Genomic DNA, 20,371 nt, shown 5'->3' with positions numbered 1-20,371 from the left:
TCAAACACACTTAACATACAGTATAAATTGCATTCTTGTAATCGGACACATTATGTCATAGGAATTAATTTAATTTAGTTAATAATTAATTGTGAATAAACACAGTCCTCCCTCAGTAAATGCAGGGGATTGGTTCGAAGACGCCCTCGCATACCAAAATCTGCGGGTGCTCAAGTCCCTTATATAAAATGGTGTAGTCTTTGCATATAACCTATACTCATCACCCTGTATACTTTAAATCATCTCTAGAGTACTTATAATACCTAATACAATGAAAATGCTAGTGAATAGTTGCCAGAGGGCATCAACTTCAAGTTTGCCTTTTGGAACTTTCTGAAATGGAAAAAAAAATTTTTTTCAGTCCGTGATTGTTGAATCCATGGATGTGGAGCCTGCAGGTACAGAGCACTAACTGTGTGCTGCTATATGTGATTAAGTATGCCATCTATTTCTACATAATGCCGATAGGTTATAGAGAAATGAATCTATGTTATCCTATTTTATTAACCATTTTCTTTTTAATTTTCTATATAGGAAGATGTCTTTGACATGTTGGAGACTTGCAGACTCAGGGGAGGAACTGTACCTTCCAGGGTTGGCTAATTCCTAGCGATAGAAAGCAACCTGCAGAGAACAGCCTTTGATATGCAAACCAATCAATCTAGAGCCTATTCCCCAGATGTCTCCTGGATCAAACTCTCACACACCAATCTAATGTTCTTTTTTCCCTAAGTCACCTGAGGGCCAGATACTGGACAACTAGGCACCACTTTTCTATCCCAGAGCCTATTGGAATTATTCAATCTACCCAATCCTAAACTTGCTCAGTTTGCCCTCCCTGTCTCACCCATTCATTCCCACAAAAACCTCAATAAAGGCTCTGGCTCATGCTCATCCCCTTTCTCCTGCCTCCTGACTGACCCTGGTGCTTCCCTATGTGGCCCTGTGTGGTGTGTGTGTCCCCTCCTCTTGGGAACTCTAGGTAAGAAACTCTTCTTTCAAGGCAGACATCTCCATGTCTGTCATCTTACCATACTTGGCTGGAACAAATCCCAGGTACCTTTTAAAACACCCATATTTCTAACCATTTTGAACTTTGGTATCATAAGTTAAGCATTTTGACGGATGGGTGAGCTTTCTCCTTGTCACCCAGACCTGGCTGTGTTACCTCTTTTGAGCCTCAATTTATACATTTGCTTAGAGAGGCTAATTGTAATATCTACCTTGTGAATTCAACCTCATTCCTCCTCCACTTCCAGTCCCCCTAACCAAGGCACATACACCCACACAGTTATAAAACACTCACACTTATGTGAGATAATGCTTCTTTGGGAGAGGTTTTAGAGTAGCCACAAAAATTAGCAAATTTGCTTCTCTTTAGAAAAAGATATCATTTTTGTAAGGAACCTTCCCCTCTAGAAATAGATAAAAATACATGTATTTTGGCAGCATTAACCTGAGGTAAGCGTGCAGCTAGTGAAATATCCTCAGTAGCTTTTTTAACAGTGAGAAATAACAAAGGTGTAAAGTCTTCATATTCATTTCTTTAAGCCAATAATCTTCCATGATGAGATGATTTGTTATTTCTGAAGTGTTTAGGATTTACATGTCTTAGAGGCATTATTCAGTTGGGTTATAAAAATTAATTCAGAGAGACTACCTCCAGAATTTTATACTATCTTGTCTATTTTAGATTCAGTGAGTGTCAGGAAGAGTTGGGCTTTTCTAGCCTTCTGTATTCTTCACACAGTGTTACAAATGAGAGGCATATATTGCTGAATAATAATTGTGATCACAATTGTGGTAACAATTGTGGTTGTTAATTGCTTAGACTATTTCTAGTGCTACAATAAAAATATAAAGGTTTAGGTTTAAAAACACATCTTTGCATGCTCCATTCTTATTTCTAAAATGTGATATGTTTGTTCCTCATTTTGAATATGTAAAGATACTTTGTGTTAAAGTGAAGCTATTATTCATTTATAGCGTAAAGAAATGGCTCATAGTTGTATTATGAAAATATAAATCATGATTTAACTTCAGCACTTTTCTTTACAGATTTTATTTTTGTAGAACTTACATGATATTTAGTTTACTCATGTTAAAAAGTATGTGACTTTCAAATTATATTCAATTCACTCAGAACTCAACACTTGTTCAATTGATGGACATACCTTTTCTTCTCATCTTCTCTATATTCACACATAAGAATAATCTGTTGACATCACTGGTTGGTTTACAATGTTGGAATCAGATTTTATAAAACACAAGATATCATACCTTATATCACACACCCACATACAATTCAGTTCAGCCTCTGGGCTCCTCAGAAGCTCTCAGTTTTGATAACTAAGATATTGTGGCTGTGCTCTTTATTTTTAATTTACCTGGTGAAGTTCGAGGATACCTATCATGCCCCAAAATGCCTGCCGCAGTTTTTACTTCAGTGAAGAAATCTGTACAGATCAGAATTTAAATCAGAACTACCTGAATCATTTCCCAAGAATTGGGGCCAGGTGAATGGAGTTGCACCTAAGCAGAGGAAATTGTACGAAATCTACTAAAATGATATAAATGCTCGGAATTTGATCTAGTCTCATCTAATTGTTTTTCCTTGCTAATACGTTGTGTCCATTTCATTTTCAGAATTTTCTCAGAACAAATGAAGTGAAATCTGCATTGTGTGTTTCTAAGGCAGATACAGTCTTTCTAATTAAATGGATATACTCGTTGGTTCTTCCAGCTCACTACACAAAAGATGTGGGTTTTTTCCCTTGTAAAGATCACCAACAACAAACTTTCTATAATGGAACAAGTAGGAGGGAAACCAAACAAATACGTTTACAAAGGCAGGTTAATTGCTTGTATGTATGACACAAACTCCATGCTGCCCACAATACATTCCTGGACTGGATTTGCTGCATTATATTTTTAGTTCTTTTTAGTTTCTTAGTTGAACAGTTGACCAAAGAAAAACTTTGATCCTCAAGGGCAAGATTGATCATCTAGTAGCTTTTGCTGCTGCATACTAAAATCTAAGTTTCCTGTAGATATAGCAGAGTTCACAGAGCATAAAAATAGCATTGCCAAATTTCCTCTTCTAAGCGTTGAACATGTTTTTGCCCCTTTTCCTAAAAGCATTTACAAACAACTAAGTATTAAAGTGAAAAGAGGTGAAAAAAAGAAATTAAAAAATACAAACACATATATCTCAGGTCTTTACATAGTTATTTTGAAGAACATTTGCTGTGAAAATTATGAGATTCTGTTAGATAAATCATATGTTGAATAAATTCAACTTTTTAAAGAAAAAAGTAGAATAAAAGAAAAAAAGAAAGGCCATGCATTGAAATATACCTGATTTTAAAATAAAATTTAATTAAATATATCACCAATACCCTACCTTTTCTTGTATTTTTGTTTTAGGAAACATAGTGCTCTCTTAATGTCATGTAAAAATGGCTTGTTTCACAAACTTTGTTAGCATTATCCAGTTCAAACCTTTTTTTTCCCACCTAGGCAAAATTCTTTCATTTATCCAAGTTTCATAATTTCAAATGAATACTTACTGAGACCGCTGCGCGCATCACATGACGCTAGGCACAGAGGGTCTTAGAGTCTGGTGAATAGTGAATAGTCCCCTATTTAGAAGCTTACAGTGTAGCAGGGAACATGTGCAGCAACTAAAGAATCATTTAAAAGTGAGTACATCCTGGAGTGGTAGAGATTGTCCACCTGAGGGTCACTGAAGCACAAAGAGATCTAGCTGAAGGACTTACCGTAGGGAGAATTCTCTCTAATGGGGATCAATCTGGGTTTTGCCAAAAATTATAGGGGGTTCCCTGGTGGCGCAGTGGTTGGGAGTCCGCCTGCTGATGCAGGGGACGCGGGTTCGTGCCCCGGTCCGGGAGGATCCCACATGCCGCAGAGCGGCTGGGCCCGTGAGCCATGGCCGCTGAACCTGTGCGTCTGGAGCCTGTGCTCCGCAACGGGAGAGGCCACAACAGTGAGAGGCCCGCGTACCGCCAAAAAAAAAAAAAAAAAAAAAAATTATATAACGTGAAGAAGAGAAGGAGGCAAATAAGTTTGAATTTCTATGTCTCTCAAAAGGTCAATTTGAAAAGCTCCCAAAACATCAAACAGCAAAAGCAAAATTTACTCCTGCTTCTAGTCCTTTCTGTGGTTACCTCTGATCCGGTTGCTAAGCCCAGAGGGCTTTGTGCTTTGTTTGCCTTCATCTTCCCTATTGCTCACATATGTTTGCAGCACGTTTCATCTTTACATTTACTGAGTCACCTAAAATATTTCTGAGAGTCATTTGGAGAGCTACTTCTTATAGGGCACGGATGCTGAGTAGCCTCAGGATCATAGTTCAAAAGCAAGCAGAGTGACTAACTCATCATTTCTTACCCCCAAACTAAGTGGAACAGTTCAAAGCCTCCTGTTTTGCCAGTTTTAACTTTTTGGTTTAGGAATCCGGTGAACGTCAGAATTATCATGCTTTTTATGTGTTTTATATCGTACCTAGCATACACTGAAACTTAATAAATGTTAAATAATAAACACAGAACCACATTCATTTCTCTTCCTCCTAAAACATAAGACAATTCTGTACAAATCCCTACACAGATACAATCGCAGGATTTTCGAGCAACGTTTCTCCTTAAAGTTTAAAAGTGAGAGGAAAGTTCTCCTGTCTAGGTAGTGAATTATTTAACTTCCAGTTCAGGAAAATTTAAAGTTTAAGAAGGCTAGTCTAGAAATCCCTTCTTTGCATATCCAAGCTGTTCATCTCTCAAAAGTCAAAGTGGATGCCAGAATTCCATAGATTTCATTTTTCAAGATGAACATTCATATTTGAACATATTTCAAGCCAGATGGTTTACAGTTCATGTATTTGTTGCTGTTTTCCTGCCACAACAACTAAATATTGAAGACACATATTTGTGATGAGGAGAGCACTTCCAAACCATCTCTCCTGCTGCTCTTTCACATTGCATGCTTCCTAATCCCCTGTGTGCTGCAGGGAAAGTTTCTGAGGCATCAAGCAGTGGATTACATCCATTTGATTTAATAGACAGGGGAGGGGTGAAGCAACATAAAACAAGCTTCCTAAAAATAAATATTTTTTTTGTAACAGCCATGAATTTTCTGGTAGCAAATAAAAAAGCAAATGAACACCTATTGAAATATTCTGTTTTCATGATCCGTTTAGACAAGCTGGAGAGTTTACTTTTAAGCCAAACTGTGGGACTGTTTGATCAGAGTTCAGAAAAGAACAGAAAGATGAAACAAAGGTTTTGTATTTTTTTTTTTAAATAAAGCCATCAGATAAGGAAGTATTAGCTGGAGAAAGCATTGTACATTTGTTCTGAAGGATGCCAATGGCACTCAACAAGCTCAACGGTATCTCTCTTCTGGATGAAATGATTTGCTGCTCATTTGTCATCTCATGTGCAATTTGTTATTATTCTGCTCAGCTATCAATATTTGTATTATTACAACATTAAAGATTCGTCATGTTGACAAAGGACTCAGTTAGGAAGCTGAACCATAATAATACAAAAATTTAAAAAATGGAAAATAGGAGAAAGAATTGTAAGCACAGAAAAGAGGTATGCTTGCTTGGTAGCTTAACAAAATTTCTGTGAATATTCAATAAACACTAAACTAGAAACTGGCAAAAAGGGACAAACCTGTCCACAGTCATCACCACAACCACCATCCAACAACACAGGACACGCACACACAAAAGACTCAGTAATAACTTTTTTTTTTGGCCATGCTGTGCGGCATGCAAGATCCCCACCAGGGATTGAACCCATGCCCCCTACAGTGGAAGTGAAAAGTCTTAACCATCGGACTGCCAGAGAAGTCCCAAGTAAAATATTTTTTTTTTTGGCAGTACGCGGGCCTCTCACTGTTGTGGCCTCTCCCGTTGTGGAGCACAGGCTCCAGACGCGCAGGCTCAGCAGCCATGGCTCACGGGCCCAGCCGCTCCGCCACCAGGGAAGCCCCCAAGTAAAAGTTTATAAAAGATGGTCTTCAGAACTTCATACTTAGAATCAAAATTGCCTAGACTCATCTGGGGGCTAGCCCTACTACCAGCATCTCACAGCAGCTGTGGTCAGGTTCTGTAGCCATTCCAGGGGCCAGCCTTGCCCACCAGCATGCCATAGCAGCCATGGTCAGGCTCTGCAGCTGGTCTAGGGGCAGCCTTGCCTATGTATCATCGAAAATATAAAATGTGAGGGAGGGGGAATTAAAAGATGAAGCTTTGGCATTTATTTTTTTTTTAAGTTTATAAAAATGGCAATAAATACATACATATCAATAATTACTTTGAAAGTAAATGAACTAAATTTGCCAATCAAAAAACAGAATGGCTGAATGGATTTAAAAAAAAAGCTATCTATATTCTTTCTACAAGAGACTCACTTCAGTAGAAAGGACATACACAGACTGAAAGTGAGGGGATGGAAAGAGCTATTTCAAGCAAATGGTAATGAAAAGAGACATGGAGTAGCTATTCATATCAGACAAAATAGACTTTGAAACAAAGACTGTAATAAAAGACAAAGAAGGGCATTATGTAATGACAAAGGGGTCAATCCAGCAAGAAGATATAACATTTATAAAAGTATATGTATCCAACAGATGAGCACCAAGATATGTAAGCAAATATTAATAGACTTAAAGGGGAAAATTGAAAGTTTTCAATACAACAATAGTAGGAGCCTTTAACACCTCACTTACATCAATGGATCATCCAGACAGAAAATCGATAAGAAAACATTGGACTTAAACACCACATTAAAGCAGATGAACTTAATAGATATACATAGAACATTCATCCAAAAGGAACAGAATATACATTCTTCTCAAATTCACATGGAATATTCTCCAGGACAGATAACATGTTAGGTCACAAAACAAGTCTCAATAAATCGAGAAAATTGAAATCATATCAAACATCTTCTCTGATCACAATGACATGAAACTAGAAATCAATCACAAAAAAGGGAAATGCCACAAAAAATATGGAGATTAAACAACATGCTACTGTAAAATCAATGGGTAATCAAAGAAATCAAAGAATTAAAAAAATACCTAGAGACAAATGAAAAGAGAAATATAGCATACCAAAAACTATGGGATGCAGCAAAAATGGTTCTAAGAAGGCAGTTCATAACAATATCAGCCTACCTCAAGAAACAAGAAAAATCTCAAATAAGCAGTTTAACTTTATACCAGAAGGAAGTAGAAAAGGAAGAACAAATGAAGCCCAAAATTAGGAGAAGGGAGGAAATAATATAGATCAGAGCAGAAATAACTGAAATAGAGACAGAAAAAGCAATAGAAAGATCAGTGAAACTAAGAGCTGGTTCTTTGAAAAGATAAATGAAATTGATAAGCCTTTAGCTAGACTAATCAACAAAAAAAGAGAGAGAGAGGACTCAAATAAATAAAACGAGAGATGAAAGAAGAGAAGTTATGACAGATAACACAGAAATACAAAGGATCATAAGAGACTATAAGAACTATTATATACTAACAAGTTGGACAACAATAAAAAAAGAAATGGATAAGTTCCTAGAGACATACAATCTTCCAAGACTGTATGATGAAGAAACAGAAAATTTGGATAGACAAATTATTAGTAAGGAGATTGAAACAGTAATCAAAGATCTCCCAAGAAAGAAAAGCCCAGGACCAGACAGCTTCATTGGCAAATTCTACAAAATAATCAAAGAAGATTTAATACCCATCCTTATCAAACTCTTCCAAAATATAGCAGAGGAAAGAAACCTTCCAAACACATTTTACAAAACCAGCATTACCCTGATAATACCAAAACCAGACAAGGATACCACAAAAGAAGAAATTACAATCCAATATCCTTGATAAACATAGATGCAAAAGTCTTCAACAAAATATTAGCAAACCAGATCCAACAATACAGTAAAGGGATCATATACCATGATCAGGTGGGATGTATTCCAGGTTTACAAGCATGGTTCAACATCTTCAAATCAATCAGTGTGATACTCACATTGCAAAATGAAGAATAAAAATTATATGAACATCTCAATAGATGCAGAAAAAGCATTTGACAAAATCCAACATCCATTTTGATAAAGCTTCTCAATGAAAAAGAAAGAGGACTTAAATAAAAAGAGAGAAGACTCATAATAAAAGTCATATATGACAAACCCACAGCTACTCAAGGGTGAAAAGCTCAAAGCTTTTCCTCTAAGATCAGAAAAAAGAAAAGGAGGCCAACTCTCACCACTTTTATTCAACATAGTATTGGAAGTCCTAGCCCCAGCAATTAGGCAAGAAAAAAATGAATAGCATCCAAATCAGATAGGAAGAAGTAAAACTGTCACTATTTGCATATGGCAGGATACTATATATAGAAAACCTAAAGACTCCATTGAAAAACTTAGAACTAATAAACAAATTCAGTAATGTTGCAGAATACAAAATCAATATACAGAAATCTGTGGTATTTCTATGCATTAATAAGGAAATATCAGAAAGAGAAATTAAGAAAATATTTCCATTTATAATTGCATCAAAAAGGAATAAAATACCTAGGAATAAATTTAACCAAGGATGTGAAAGACCTGTATGTGAAAAACTATGACACTCATGAAAGAAACTGAAGAAGACACAAATAAATGGAAAGATATTCCATGTTCATGGATTGGAAGAATTAATATTAAAATGTCCATAATGCTCAAACTAATCTAGAGTCAATGCAGTTGTTATTAAAATGTTAATGGCATATTTCACAGAACAAGAACAAATAATTCTAAAATTTGTATGGAGACATGAAAGATCCCAAATAGTCAAAAGAATCTGCAGAGATTCTAAAGAACAGATGGAGATATCATGCTCCCTGATTTCAAAATATGTTACAAACTATAGTAATCAAAACCATATTTTACTGGCATAAAAACAGACACAGATCAATGGAACAGAATTGAGAGCCCAGAAGTAAATCTCCATATATATGAACAGTTAATTTACAACTAAGTAGCAAAGAACATACAAAGGAAAGAGGATAGTCTCATCAATAAATGGTGTTGAGAAAACTGGATAGCCACACATGCAAAAGAATGAAACTAGACCCCTATCTTACACTTTACACAAAAATTAACTTAACATGGATTTAAAACTTGTATGTAAGACCTGAAACCATAAAATTCCTAGAAGAAAACATAGGCAGTAACCTCATTGACGTCTGTCTTAGAGGTATTATTATGGATCTGAATCCAAAGGCAAGGAAACAAAAGCAAAAGTAAACAAATGGAACTACATCAAACTAAAATCTCTGCAACATATCAAAATGAAGAGGCAACTTATGGAATTGAAGAAATATTTACAAATCATATAACCAATAAAGGGTTAATATACAAATATATAAAGAAGGCATACAAGTGAACAACAATAAAACAAACAACCAGATTAAAAAATGGGCAGAGGATCTGAATAGACATTTTTCCAAAGAAGACATACAGATGGCTTACAGGTACATGAAAAGATGTTCAACATTTCTAAGTATTAGGGAAAGTAGATCAAAACCACAATGAGATACCACCTCTTGCTGACAGGAGTGACTCTTATTGAAAAGACAAAAATAACAGATGTTGGAGAGGATGTAGAGAAAAGGAAATCCTGTACTGTTGGTAGAACTGTAAACTGGAAAACAGTATGCAGATTCCTCGAAAAATTAAGAATAGAACTACCATATGACCCAGTATTACCACTTCTGGGTATTCATCTGAAGAACAGGAAAACACTAATTAGAAAAAATATATGCACCCCTATGTTCATAGAAGCATTATTTACAATAGCTACAACGTGGAAACAACCTAAGTGTTCACTGATAGGTGAATAGATAAGGAAGATGTGGCACATATATATAATGGAATACTACTCAGCCATAAAAAAGAATGAAATCCTGCCATTTGTGACAACACGGATGGACCTTAAAGGTATTTGACTAAGTCAAGTAAGTGAGAGATAAAGACAAATACTGTGATTTCATTCATACATGGAATCTAAAAAAAAAAAAAAAAAATGAATGAGCAAACAAGATGAAACATAAACCAACTCATATATACAGAGAACTGACTAGTGGTTACCAGAGTGGAAGTGTGTTGGGGGCAGGGTAATGGGTGATGGGAGTCAGCTGTGTGGTGATGGGTGGTTACTAGACTTGTGGTGGTGATAACTTTGTAGTGTATACAGCTGTCGTATTATAATGCTGTACACCCAAAACTTATACAGTAAAAAAATTGCCTAGAATCATAATACTCAAGAACTGAGGGAAGGGCTTCCCTGGTGGCGCAGTGGTTGGGAGTTCGCCTGCCGATGCAGGGGACGCGGGTTCGTGCCCCGGTCCGGGAGGATCCCACATGCCGCGGAGCGGCTGGGCCTGTGAGCCATGGCCGCTGAGCCTGCGCGTCCGGAGCCTGTGCTCCGCAACGGGAGAGGCCACAGCAGTGAGAGGCCCGCGTACCACCAAAAAAAAAAAAAAAAAAAAAAAAAAAAAAGTAAAAAAAAAAAAAAAAAAGAACTGAGGGAAATCTAGGGATCATGTAGATCAACATTCTCACTTTACAAAGGAGAAAACAGAGACAGGCAGCTTAAGGGACTAGTTTAAAGTAATATTGCAGGTTAATAGTAAAAAAGGACGAGAGTCCAGCTGTTCAAGTCTACCGGCTATTCCATCGTATCACTCACTACACCTCTGTTTTCATATCTTTGTAGTCTACAATATACAGAGGTGAAATAGCGAAAAGCCTCAAAGGGCTCATTCCAGGAGCCTGGGTCCTACACAATGGGGCCTGGAAGTGCTAATAGGGAGAATGTATTTACTCTCCAGAAGCCTGGAGTGTGGACATTTCCAGAGAGCCTCCCAGGCGCCAGGCATTTCATATATTATGAAACTTAATCCTGCAGATCTATGAGGGTGGTATAAGGCATTTTTTACAGATGAAGGTGATATAGCGATGCAAAGAGGCTCAGAAGTCATCTAGATCTCCTAGTTAGTAAATATAGCTGAGCTGCACGTACCTGACCCCTGGTCCTGTGGTCTGCCTGTTACTTTAAAGACAGGTGCACAGATGCACTTCCCAAACTACCAATAACAACTTCCCCTATGCGCATGGAGGCTTCTGTTGGACTGGTGTCCAGAGCTAGATGCATTTTACAATGGTCTGGCTAATTAACTTGAACCAATAAAGAAGAAGTATTATTCAGAATGACTAGAGCCATTAAGCTGTGTTTTTGGCGCATGTAAAGATGGGATCAGTCATCTAGCGCTCCTCTGGCCTCACTGACAACATAGCTCTTGTGGATTTTATGTCAAAGTTTAAAAGTTGATACTTAAAACCTAAATTTTCCTGGGAAAAGTACAGCTTAATAGGACAATAGTCCTGAAGAAGTGCTTTGTTACTTGTAGATAATTTAAAAATAAAATTTACTTTTCCCATTGCCATATTTTTAGCAATTCTTTTGGCCGGGGGTGGTGGGGGGGAAACAAAATTGCTCAGAATCCATGTTAGAGTGCTTTTTAGAAGATGGATATTCATTAAGAACAATGAGCTCCTATAAGTATGTTGAAAATCAGTATTTTGGTCTATGGTCACTTTTGATATCTGGTTCTCCTCCTCTCTGTGTGGCCTCAATCATCCCAGCTGATTTGTGTCAACTGAAGCTGCAGGTGCTACAATGCTACAGTCTCCTACTATAACTGTTCCTTTTTCAGTTTAAAGTCACTTCCAGGAGGTGAGAGCAATGGATCCAAAATCCTGGCTGCACATCATTTGACTGATTGATGCTGGTTGTGAATAAACCCATCTGTTCTTTGCACTTTATCCTTTCTGTAATATAACTTCAATATTCCCTCTTACCCCATCCTGTGTTAGTGGTACTCTCTCTTCAGATACCCTCCCACTTATTTCTCCAGGTGGAGCTAGCTTAGCCATATGTATTCCACCTATAATTAATACTTTCTTAATTTGCAAGCACTTTTATTGGTATGATATTATTGTCCTAAGAAAGAGGATTTGTTGTCAAGGTGACCAATATGGTACAAAGTACAATTTGGGTTTTCTCAAAACTGATTGGTCACACCCTGACTCTGTTCAGGTGATTTGGTCAGATGACTGCAAAATACCCAATGGTATCTTGACATCGTCCTAATTTTCTTCCTGTCCGCATTGTACAGGTAGGCCTTGACTACCTATACATTTTCCCGTAAGTTTGCTAACACAATATTTTTTCTAACCAACCTTGACTCCACTTCCCTAAACTAGATCTCCTCACTGATCACCATATCCTCATACTCATCAATCACATCTCATACATTCATGGATCCAAATGATACAAAGGAAAACTGGAGGATGGAAAAAGGGAAGAGATTAGAGGTAAGGCTCAAGGGGGAAGAAGTTTTGCGCAAAGTTAAATCCACGCTGTTCCTGATTATTTTTAGATGATACAGATTTTGAGGATGGGCAAGTAGAACTTTAAAAAGGCACTGAAAGGGAAAAGAATGGATATGCTGATGTATCGATAGAAGCATCAAGGCTGTCTTTAAACCTTTCTTCATTCTTCTCCTGTATATTCTTCCATTTATCCCTCATTTAACAAGTTGTTGCATGCTGTGTCCCATGAGTGCTGGGTGGGCCCTGGGGGGCCAAGAGGAATAAGACACAAGCCTGACTTCAAGAAGTTACAGCGCAGCACGCCAGCCATCCCATTCATCCCAGGTCCCTCACTACATGCCTTTATTACATTTTACTTGCATTTTTGCAACAGTCCATAATTGATATCTGTCTATAGTTATTCTGCTTCCATCTTGATATTGCAATCAAAGTAGCTACCTTTCTAAAGCACAGAACAAATCAACGGATTGGATGAGGCCCACCTGTATTGTGGAGGATAATCTGCTTTACTTACAGTCTACTGATTTTTTTTTGAGGTTTATTTATATATTTTTTATAGATGGATTTTTTTTTTTTTTTTTCTGCATTGGGTCTTTGTTGCTGCATGTGGGCTTTCTCTAGTTGCAGTGAGCGGGGCTACTTTTCGTTGTGGTGCATCGGCTCCTCATTGTGGTGGCTTCTCTTATTGCAGAGCACAGGCCCTAGAGCATGCAGGCCTCAGTAGTTGCAGCGCATGGGCTCAGTAGTTGTGGCTCGCGGGCTCTAGAGTGCAGGCTCAGTAGTTGTGGCGCAGGGGCTTAGTTGCTCTGTGGCATGTGGGATCTTCCTGGACCAGGGCTCGAACCCGTGTCCCCTGCATTGGCAGGCGGATTCTTAACCACTGTGCCACCAGGGAAGTCCCAAAGTCTACTGATTTAAATGTTAAATACATCTAAAAATATACCTTCACAGTAGCATGTAGATTGGTGTTTGACCAAACAACATTGTCACAGCTTAGTCATGGCTTAGTCAAGTTGACACATAAAATTAACCATCACATGCCTCATAACCTTCACCGCCATCAAGGATTAGTTCAAATATGAACACCTCTGGAAGCTTTCTTACCCCGGCATGCTTTCAGCCTAGTGTGGCGAGTACTAAAAGGTGTTGTAGGTCAAGGAACATTATTACCAGTAGGGGGCAGCAGCCTGCTCATTTTCCCAGCTAAGGAAGAGGGGTTCTCCAAGGAGTTTGCCCTCTGATAAGAGCCTTAAAGTGAAGTGAAATTCAACCAGGAAGAAAGAGATGTAAGAGTTTTCCAGGCAGGGGGAGCAGCAGGTGCAAAAACAGAATCACAAAACCGCTTGGCTGTGAGGGAACGGCAAGTATGTACAGGGGCAGAGACTGGAGAGGTAGACCAGGGCCAGATCACAGAGGGACTTTGTTAGTTTCCTAGGGCTGCGGTAACAAATTACCACCAGCTGGAAGCTTAAAACAACAGAAAGTTGTTGTCCTACACTGCTGGTGGCTGCCAACACCCTTGGCTCTCCTTGGCTTGGGACTGTGTAATTCCAATCTCTGCCTCCGTCTTCACTTGGCCTTCTGCTCTCTGTGTGTCTCTGTCTTCTCCTTTTCTGTCTCCTATGACGACAGCCCATCATCATATTTAAGGCCTGTCCTGATCCAAGATAATCTCATCTCAGATACTTACCTTTATATTATCTGCAAAGACCCTTATTCTATATGAAGTCATATTCTGACATTCCAGGTGGACCTATCTTTTGGGGGCAACAATTTAATCCACTACAGCCTTGTAGGAAAAAAATAACAGATTTGGATCTGAGCCTGCTTTCAGGGACCACAGATTCAGATTCCACGTGGTTAATGTCAGTGAGCTGGGGCCCAAGTTGCCTGCTGTGACCGACCTCATCTGAGAGGAGCAGCCGCTACTCAGCTCCTGAAGGAATGTGGGCCAGCATTATTATATCTTTTCAATTTTTGAAGAAAAGTAAGATTTCTAGAATTTTACATAAAATCTCCTTATTTTAAAATTTGGGAACAAATTTAAATGAAAATTAAACCAAGGCTTATATTACAGTATGGGCCCAAGAAATGAATCTGTTGATTGGGAATGGCTCATGGACCCTTGGTTGAGAACCAAGGGGTGATCAGCCCTGTAAAAATGTGAAACACAGGGTACCAGCCCCAGATTGCAGCATCAGAAGATGATCTTGGTGTCAGGGTGGAGGATGGATCTGAGGGAGTGAGCCTAGAAGCCAGAAGGCAAAGTAGAAGGTCATTGCATTAGGCTGGGAGAGAGCACATTCAGTTAATTCAAGGAGTGGCAGCTCTAACGCATCACCGAGCCCCTGTGAACACTTACTGAAGGATACAGGAATTAACAGGCACTTAAAAAACTAGGACATATGAAATAATAAAACCTAAGGAGACAAACATTTTTTCCTCTAGAATTAAAATATCAAAGAATTCTTTTTTCTCTTTTTAAAAAACTGGATCAGCGAACATTCTGCTTTCATTTTCAAGTGAAAAATGTAACCATATGCACAGCTAATTAAATTAATATAGCTTATTATGACAAAAATAATTTTCTTTTAACTTTGTGGACAGCACCACATTTTATATTAAGCTGCTAATACTCATAACCATATGATTTCAAAATCAGCCAAGCTTGAAAAATTATTGTCTGTGACATTCCCTATGATCAAAGCAACCCCAATTATAATATTATATTAACCAAGCTAAAAAATAGTATTACAATTTCTAACCTTTCTGAATGGTAATTAGTCATCTAACTATGTAGCCACACTTATTTGATATATTTGCATAGTTAATTAATTATGATTTATTTAAAAGTATTCCATTTGTAAAACTTTGCTCTCCTTACCCTACAAATCAAATTGCCGAGGGGTAAATTTAATTTTAAAATATCTTAAAAAAATCGTGTTAAGATAGGTTTAAGACATAAAAGAAGAAAGTGCTGAAAACATGTGGTTCTTTCTCTTCTGAAAAATTAAACTTTTAAGAAGATATGGGGGCTAAGTTTGAGGAACCTAATAACAAATGCAAATGAGACACTTGGGGAGCCCTGAAGTCTCCTTCAGAACAACAATTGACTAAATAAGGAACTGGAAAAGATAATACCCCTAAACTGTGCCGGGTGCATGCTCAGAGAAAAAGCTTTCAAACTTGTAGGATCTATTAGCCTGTAGTGCATCAGTGCATCAGTTATAGTCACACGATCTAGAAGGCAGAGTCCCCATTGAATCACTGAGAGTGTAAGTATCAAGTTCAAGGTCAAATTATGGCAGGACGTAGATTAAAAGGTTAAAAACTGTCTAAAATGAGTACCAGAAATTAAACTGGATATATATCTATATGAACTCAAGTGTCCAGGTGAAAAATTCAATTATTCAGATGTTTACAAATATCAAAATATCTGGATGAAGAAAGCTTCCAGATTTCACCTGGATTTTCTGGACTGTGTGAACATTTCTGTACAAGTTTAATTTCTGACACTTCTGATCAAGGCTGTGGTGTTCATAGATGCAGGGAACTCCACTACTATTTAAAGTACACAGAAATTGCCACCTAAATTATTTTTAAATATTAAGAAACCAAGTTTTTGAGAAAACTCCAGGTAGCAAAATGAAGAGGGCACAGTATGCAGAGAAGCAGTGGTGAGAGGTGGGTTCCAGTGTGGAAACTCACCTCAGGACTTACAGGTCAGGAAAGATGCCCCACGCATACCCAAGAGGTGATACAGGCTACCTACCCAATGGAAGAAGCTGTGACATCACTGTCCTGTCTGTCAATAAGAACTGAAAGATCTTTGCTTATAATCCTGGAAGACAGGAGTTCATATCTTACTGTGGGAGGAGACAATTGCCTTGAGAGTTGGAACCCTGAATTTGTGCTAAAAAGCAATAAACATAGAGCCATGAATTAATGTAAAAATGGTTCATAACCAGCAAAACTTTTAAGGTCTTGGCAGAGACACTGGAAAACGTCCCATGGAAGGTAGCACTCAACTACTGGGTTTCCTTTAAGATTGAGAGATAACCTTACATAGGGAAATTTTTAGTACATTTAAGGTTTGGTACACAGCAAGACAGTCCATAGACAGTAAATTAGATAATTATCATCTAAATTATTAGGAATAAAGGAGCAATAACTACATAAAAAAGAATTATTCCAACTGATTTTTAAAAGTAATTGAATTACATTTGAGGTATAAACTGTAAGGACTAAAAGAACTAAAGTATACTTTTATTGGTAATATTACTGTTAAGACTGTTGTGTGTATTGAAGGATAAAGAAAATGAACATTTACTTTTGTGTCATTGAGAACCAAGGTTTTCAATGTGGGGAAAAATGATACATATGTGAGCTTAATGAGGATAAATGGAAACTCTATAATTATGGATTTGAACTAGAAATATCAGTATAACATCATGATATATTTATCTAAAAGATTATTTTCTAGTTATGCTAATAAAAAAGGCCAGTGGTGGGAACGGGGAGGGGACCAAATGGCAAAGGGGCAATGAACATCTTTTGGCTCAGGTTGTGGTTTCTAAATACCATTTGCCAATAAAAGCAACCACAAATCCACGGAGAAGTGGCTGAGTTCTGGAGCAGGAAATTTACAATAGCCTGGACTACCCTGTCATGCCAGAAAACAAGGGAACTATCAAAGACTCCAAGTAACATGTCAATGAGACTTCAGAGCCAAACTGAGAAAGCTCCCACAGGCCAGAGGTGGAACAATTTGAGGACCAAGAAAGACAGCACATATCAAATATATTTAAAGGCATGAGTTCATAAAGATATTAAAAGGAAGCACCTCCTTCATCACCTTTCAACGCAGCTGGGACACCAGCTCATTTGAAACCTGTTGAAAGAGTCAACCATTTTTACATTTTTATCCTTTCTGCTTGAACTGTCCCTAGGGTAACCAAATAATTGATGAAGAAAAATTCTCTTTCTAGGAGGGCAGATTTCAAGCTTATGACTGCAAAAGGAATAATAAATTTTTAGAATTATAATTTGGAAATGCAACTTGAATGGACTTAGGCAACTTTTATCACTAGTCGATAACATCAAAAAAAGAAATTCAACCAGGCATTATGAATCTCTTCATGGTCCATAACATTATAAAGTATTTTTGCCGAGCAAAATATTGAATATGATCAAGTGTCTAGATCTAACCACCAATTTTCAGGGAATAGTGGGTATAGAAGAGTATAAAATACTCTATTATTTAAAATAATACCTGGAGGCATTTAGCAAATTCCAGACTAAGGGGTGCGCAGTAGGACAACCTATTCAGTTTCTTCAGGCAACAACATGAAAGTTAGAGGAAATCTATATATCAAAATAGATTTAAGACACATTAGCCAGTTACAGTGCATGGACCTTAATAAACAACTGACAATAAAACTATAAAAAATTATGAGACTGTAAAGAAAATTGAACACTGAGTGGATCTGCTGATATCAAATATATATATATTTAATCTTTAGGTATGACAATGTTATGGTGATTACATTTAAAAAAGAGTCTTTATCATTTAGAGATATATATTAAAATATGTGTGGATGCAAAGATATAATGTCTGAGATTTGTTTAAAAATAATCAAGGGGTAGGAGAAAGTGGATGGGGGGTAACAAATGAATAAAGACTGGCCGAGAGTTTATTATTTTTGAATCTAGGACAAGTACATGCGGGTTCATAATATTACCCTCTCTAATATTTAACAAAATAAAGAGTTCTAGAAAAAGAAATAATAGAAAAATGTGAAAGAGACTTTAAAATAAATGTTTAAAATAGAGAGTTAAGAGAGGAAGATGATCATTAAATAATAGCATGAAATAATGAAAGATAAGTAAAACAAAATAGTAAAGACAAAACTGAAACAATGAACCTAACAACACAGATATTTTTAAAGCATCAGAGTATACTATGAATAACTCTCTAAAATTTTGAAAAAATAGATAAAACATATGACTTTCAAGAAAAATATACATTAGTGCAATGTACTCAAGGAGAAATAGAAGACCTGAGTAGAAAAGTAATTATTAAAGAAATTAATTAATAGTCAAAATCCTACCCTGTCCTTTCCCAAAGCAGTGATAGGACAAAGGGCCCGGGAAGTTTTAGAAGAAAGTTTTATGGAACCTTTACAAGAGATGTCTCTCTTGTAAAAACAATTCTATGCTAGTATAATCTTGATAGCCAAACTAGATAAAGTACAAGAAAAGAAAATTATAGACAAATTTTGATGTAAAATTCCTAAGGAAGATATTAGCCAATTGACTATAAGTGTATAGAGAAAAAATTGTTAGGACAAACTACTGTTTATTTAAGGAATTCAAGAATGTTCCTTAAAAAAATTAGACATCTCTAAATATTATTCACTGTATTAACAAATTCAGATCAAAATCAATAGAACTGTCTCAACGGTTGGAGAAAACTTATTCTATAAAAGTCAATATTCATTTATGATGAAAGCTCTTATTAGACTATGAATATGAGATAGAGTTCTTAAACTAAAGAAGGGCATCTAACAAAAAGTTATAATGAACCTCAGACTTAATGATAAAACTTAAAAGCGTTTTCCATTAGTGTACTTTATAAAACAAAGATGCTTGTTATAATCATCCAACCTTGTCCTCGAGGACCTAACCAAGAAGATAATACAAGAAATAGAACTACAATTTATACAATTATCAAGAAAAAGGCAGACTGCAAATGATTATCTACATATATGGTCCAAGAGAATCAGAAATTATAGCAACTAAAAGACTTTAGGAAAGTTGGTATATAAAAGATTAACATACACAGTTAATAGATTTTCTATTTCTAAAATACAATCGATAAAATCCTATTCACAATTGCAATAAAATGTATGTGGTAGCCAGGAACAAATTTAGCAAAACGTATGTTATATTGTTATGGAAAAAATTATAGAACCTTGAAATGTAAACATTGAAATCAGCTTAAAGTAATAAACAATGTATCATTTTCATGAATGAGAAGACTCACAATAATGAAGATGCCATTTCCCCACCAAATCAGTTTTTAAATTCAATGCAATTACATTAAAATCTCATAGCTAAGTTTTTGGAATTTGAGAAAGAGATTCAAAAATTAAAGTGGAAAAATAAAAAATTGAAAAATAAGATAATTCTAAAAGCAAAATTAAGCAAAGGTAATAGGCACAAAGAAAGGACACTTATTCTAAGTACCAAGATAATATAAAGCTTAATTAAAAATATGATACAATATAAAATGATGTGGTTTTGGAATAAGAACAAATTATTGAATGGAACAGAATATAATGTCTAGTAGAGGATTTATCTTATGTGGGAACTTATATGAGAGGTGCTGTTACAACTCAGTGGGCAGAAGATGGACTGTTTAATATGTGATAAGGAGATAAATGGCTTTCAATATGGAAAAAATAGAATTGGTTCCCTTTCTCACTCTATCTATACAAATGAATTCTGTGTGGATTAAATGCGTAAAGATGAAAACCAAAAATTTGAAACTATTAGAAGAAAATACAGGAGAAAGATTTATCACCTGGGAATAGAAAAGGATGTCTTAAACAAGGTACAAAAAAAGGGATTTATATATTTGACCACATCAAAATTAAAGCTTTAATTTATACAATAACAAACATAATATGTAGTTAAAGGAGTGTGAAAACTGAGAGAAAATGTTAACATATATTAATGCTATATAATTAATACCTTTAATATAAAGATAGAAGGAAATCCATAAGAAAGAGACAGAAAACTCTCTAGAAAACTAAACACATGAATCTGGACAGCAATGAGAAGAGGAAATCAAATTGGTCAACACACCTATGAAAGGAAATTTAACTTTATTAATAATTTGAGAAATA

This window comes from Phocoena sinus, chromosome 12, assembly GCF_008692025.1.
Source record: "Phocoena sinus isolate mPhoSin1 chromosome 12, mPhoSin1.pri, whole genome shotgun sequence".
Lineage (NCBI taxonomy): Eukaryota > Metazoa > Chordata > Mammalia > Artiodactyla > Phocoenidae > Phocoena > Phocoena sinus.
Note: the sequence above shows the minus strand (reverse complement) of the source record.